This window comes from Phoenix dactylifera, unplaced genomic scaffold, assembly GCF_009389715.1.
Source record: "Phoenix dactylifera cultivar Barhee BC4 unplaced genomic scaffold, palm_55x_up_171113_PBpolish2nd_filt_p 000188F, whole genome shotgun sequence".
NCBI classification, from domain to species: domain Eukaryota; kingdom Viridiplantae; phylum Streptophyta; class Magnoliopsida; order Arecales; family Arecaceae; genus Phoenix; species Phoenix dactylifera.
The window spans coordinates 36,323-41,476 of record NW_024067715.1 but is presented as its reverse complement, the minus strand read 5'-3'; positions in this window follow the sequence as shown (position 1 = coordinate 41,476).

The window sequence follows — 5,154 nt, the reverse complement described above, 5'->3', positions numbered from 1 at the left end:
CTTGGAAGTGAATCAAGCGATCAAGCTTATGTCTTATATGGTATGGGCTATGGGCCTATGGCTAGCGGCTGAGAGCCTGCGGGCATGAGGAGTCACAGCCCACGGGAACGCATGCGGGCCTGCAGGTCAGGTCGGATAATTCAGATTCAAATCAGGTCGAGTCGGATCGGGTCTTTAAATAAAAAATCTAAAATTGATCCAAACAAAGAGTCAGGTCAGGTTCGGGTCGGATTGAGAATGGGTTGACCCAGACCCGACCCAAAAAAAAGAATAGGTTCAAATATAAGACCCGACCCAGCCCTGCGGATTCTAAAATTTGGGTCGGGTCGGGTCTACGCGGGTTCGGTCGGGTCAGGTCTACGCGGGTCAACGCGACCCATTTGCAGCCCTAATAGCATGAGGATATTCCCAGCCACCCCAAAATATAAACTCATTCGAATAAGAAATATCTTACAAAATTAAGAAAATGTAATCTTTTCAATATTATTAAAAAAATTTCTTTAATTATTAAAATTAAGAAAATTTATCTGAATAAATAGTTCAATTCCGTAGTACCAATTTTATGTTTAAGTCTTTCTCATTCAATATTCCGCTATCAAGTTACAACAACTCGAATTCGACATCCAATGGTGTTACAATTGGGATTAGGCGTCCAATGATAATCCAACATGTGGCATGCAAATTTGAATTTTGAACGGATCAAGAGGACCGGTTACTACTCCGCATGATTAAAAGGATCCAGATAAAGAAGAAGGGTTACAGCTTGTCCCCCGACCTCGGAGCCTAATCATAATGGATCTATGCTACATCTATATATAAACAAGGCCAAAGGATCTAGGTATGCATCTAATACATAGCTCGTCTATCAACTCATACCATCATTCTGCTCTTCATATCTTCTTTCTTTACCCTTACGTTCGACCAAAACTCTACTTAACTCAATTCTGCTTTCCATATTTAGGTAGCTGAGACACAATAAATCAGTTATTGATATGTCCATTGCAGGCAAAAAAATTGCAAATAGACAAGAAACAGCTGTTTTAAAACATCAACAATATTTCTCAAGTTATTAGCACAAAGTCGTAGAGCCTAGAGCCTAGGGCCTAGGAGTTACACTCAATAGTTCTGTTGTGGTTCAAATCTGGCCCGAGGGTGACCACGCCGGTGGAGCTGAGGGAGCCGCCGGTGCTAGAAAGAGGAAGACGGGAGCCACCTCCTATGCGACGGCCGCGGACCTGCACAAAGCCTCACCGGTATTTTCGGTGAGGGCCTTCCGACGATCAAGTTAGAGTGGATAAATTTGGTCCAACCCAAAAAGGGTCTCTTAGAAATTACCTGACCGAGCTATTTATAACCTCGGTGGAGTGGCCCAGGTGGCGGAGGTACTGTCAGTCCTCATCATGAGGTGGCATGGTACTGTCTGAGTCGGATAGCGCACAACTCAGGCTGGCTGGTGACGTGCAGTACAGTCCGTTCTTGAGAACGATAGGGTGTTGACAGTTATAGCAGGGTATGGCCGGAGTAGTCAATGTGCCGTCTAACTACTGTTAGGCGATTATGGAGATGTGACACGATAGCGTGGTGAAGTACGGCCACATAGGTGGGCGTAGGCCCGCACATGGGTGTGGTCGTTGGCGAGGCCAAGCTTGTGAAGTAGTCATGTCATGCATTTCATGAGGTCGGCTTGGCAGAGGCTGGGAGTAGCTTGGCTTCCCGGGTTCTGAGATGTGCTCGGAGGAGCGCCCCGAGCTCGAGGGTCAGAGCGTATCACTGGGGTCGATGTCCCGAGCTTGGTCGGGATGGGTCGGTGATTGTTTGGAGGTACCCCGAGCTTGGTCGGGGGAGTCGGCGAGTGTCTGGAGTTAGTGGAGCCTTCGGCAGAGTTTCAAGAATGAGTTGGCCCTAGGCCGGAGTGAAGATTCAGTCATCCGTCGTTGGTGTTTACTAGGCCAAAACTGGGTGGCCTTTTAGTTGTAGGCTGGACGATCCATTTTTCTCTCTATCACTTGCCCCCCACTTTCGAGGCCGAGCTGCCTTGCTGCTCGGACGATGGAAGTAGTCAGACTCCTGGTCGTCCAGCGCTTCAGTTATATAAGTAAAAATAGGCGGGTACTGAGCTGAATATGCCTCGGCGTATTTCTTGGCTGAGAATTCGTCGTCGGGCTCAGGACGTCCGAGCTGCTAGATTTTTCGGGAATAGAATTCGCCACGGAAGTTTTCCGGGGTTCCATGTGGATGTTTCCTTCTAGAGGGTTGTTGGATTGGGAGGAGGAGGGTTTCAATCATTAATTCCCCATCCCCCGAAGCACTCCGTCTGGCGGCGGAATATGAGGAGTTGGCCATTAATGCCCCCTTCTTCGAAGCGTCTCATCTGGCGGAAGGCAGGAGGTCAATCATTAATATTTCGAGCTCCGGAGCGCCCTCCATAATGATCAGCATTTAGTGAGGCGATCTGGAGAGATTTGTTGAGGCCGTCGTATGGCTCGCCATGCGGTGAATCTCAGGCCGCATGATCATTTAGGTTGTCTGATCGGGGCTACTGCAGTGGCCTATATAAGGCCTAAAAGGGGGGTCTTAGGGTCGTTAGTTGACCTTCTTCCTGCTCCTGATCTCCTTTCTTCAGTCATTGTTGCTGGAGTGTTGGAGCTTTCTTTCGGGTGTTCTCGGGAGCTTCCTGCTAGCTTTTATGTTGCCCGTTGATTTCTTCTTCCGGCAGACATTCTTCTTCTCTGGCCGTCCATCTTTTTCCAGCGAGCTTTTGGGTAGGCATTTTATCTCTCCTTTCGGTCGCTCGGAGAGTCTTCCATTCCCCTCTTTTTCTATAATCTTAAGGCCGGGGTAATGGACTCGCCAACGAGGGCATCGATGTTCGATGTAGGTCCATCGCGAGCTCTGGTTTCTTTCGAGGTAGGAAAGGTTGAACTCAAAGTGAGCCCGAGCCTGTACGGTACCGGCTCGCTTATGACTGATGAGGATCTGGGCTCGGTTCGAGCCCGGTGTTTCATTCCTACAGAGTTCATCCTTGAACTCCCGAACCTCGGAGGCCGAGTCACCAACCCACCTAATGGTTGGGTCGGAGTGTACGTAGACATGCTCCAAGCAGGGCTGAGGTTTCCTCTTCATAGGTTTGTGGGTGAGCTTCTGACGGCATATGGCCTGGTGCCTGTGCAGCTTGCCCCGAATTCATGGAGGCTAATCACCGACTTTCTCGCCCTCTGCTTGGTACACAACTTCCCCCCTTGGTGAATATCTTCAAAAGTTGCTTTATATTAAAAGGCACCCTGTAGATAAAGGGTGGTGGCACTTCTCCCCTCGAGGAGGCCGCAAGCTATTCGGGGGCTTGCCCACTTCCATCCACGGATGGAAGGATAATTTTTTCTATATCTCCTCCGAGCGGTCGTGGGGGTTTAATCTGACCTCGAGCTTTCCGTTGGCCTCGGTGAATAATAAGCTCCCGCAGTTGTCGCAGTCCGAGCAGAAAACCTTAGATAGTTTGCTCGGACTGAAAGAGACTCCTCGGCTCCCTGACCTGCTCAGCGAGGAGGCCCTGGTGAATCTTGGCTTAAGCTCGGCTCGTTCCGAGGGTAAGAGTAATTTGACTTTTTCTTCTTTCCTTTTTACGTTGAGGATGCTGACAAGACTTTTTGTCTTCGGATATCGCAGGGATGATTTTCAATACCCAGACACTGGTGGCCATATATAAGAAGAAGAGGGCTGCCCCCAAAGGGGTCCGTCTTGAGGGGAGGCCGAAGAAAGCAAGAGTCGCTTCCGGCCTTGAGGTCGGATAGGGAGAGTCCGAGGTTGCTGCTCCTGCTTTGGCCGGGCCTAGCTGGGGGCCTGTAGAAGAGGCCGAGGTGCCCCAGTCGACGACTAGGGGAGATCTTCCTACCCAGGCGGTGGTCGCGCCTACCGACCAAGTCCCGGAGATCGCTGCTATAACTCGACCATCCAGGCTGGATTCTGAACCGAGGCGTGGGCCTAGGACTTCAGTCCCCCCCCCCATTCTCATTGTGCACCAAGGCTGCGACTTTCTCCGAAGCTCCGGCCTTGGTGAGGATTGAGCCAATGTTTTCCGAGTCCGGCGGGGAGCCATCACGGCGCGTACCTGAGGGCGATTCGGCCCTCGGATCCGAAGAGGTTGCTCGCGGGCTCGTGTGCAGCATCATGCTTTCGCGCGACCGTGCGTTAATGGAGGGCGACCTTGGCGACCTCGGCGACCTCGTCCACCATGTCTACTCGGTGAGCATACGGGTAAGTGATGTTCACCCTTTCGTCCCTTGTTTATTTCTTTTGTGTATGTTTAACTTTTGCTGACACTTCTCCTTCTGTGCTAGTCTCTTCATGTGGTCGACGTGTTGATGTCCAACATGCTCACCGATCGGAGAGGAGCTAAAGGCACTTCGGTTGAGAACGGAGCGTGCCGAGCTCCAAGGACAAGAGGCTAAAGGTCGGGCGGCGTCTGCTACGCAACGCCAGTAGGAAGCCGAGGATCAGGCGGCAGCCGCCGAGCAACAGCGGCATGAAGCTGAAGAGAGAGCTGCAGCCGCTGCACAACGGCTTTGGAAGACCAAGAAGAAGGTGCGTGCTTTCGAGGCCGTAATAAAGGACAAGCTGGCTCAGATCCAAACCATGGAGGCTGAGCATTCCCGGGCTCGCTCCTCTTCGGTGAGCCATATTTCTGAGCTCGAAATTGCTCTAGCCAGCCTCCGGGGCGAGGCGAAAGAGCAGGAGCTAAAGATCGAGCAGCTCGAGGACCTGGTGGAATTGTCTGCCTGCGAGGCCGATGAGAAATTTCGTCAGTCGGGGGAGTATATTGCCGAACTGGCGGAAGGGGCTGCTGCCGCCATGGTCCAAGGTTTCGACAATTATCGTTTCCAAATCCAGCAGTTCTGCCCTGGAGTCGACCTCAGTGGCCTTGAGACGAACCTGGATGGGGCTGCCGAGGAGGAAGAGGACACTGCCGAAGTCGCTGGCGAGGCCAGGCCGAAGATTGCCCTCGAAGCTGCCAACAGGGTGGAATCATCAGTCATTCCTGACGCCGGCGTTGGAGCTGAAACCACCGAGGCAGGAGGGGACGATGCTCCCGAGGTTGCAACTGAGTCGGAGGCCGTAGCCGATATTAATACGAAGGTCGTCCATGTCAATTGATTTTTA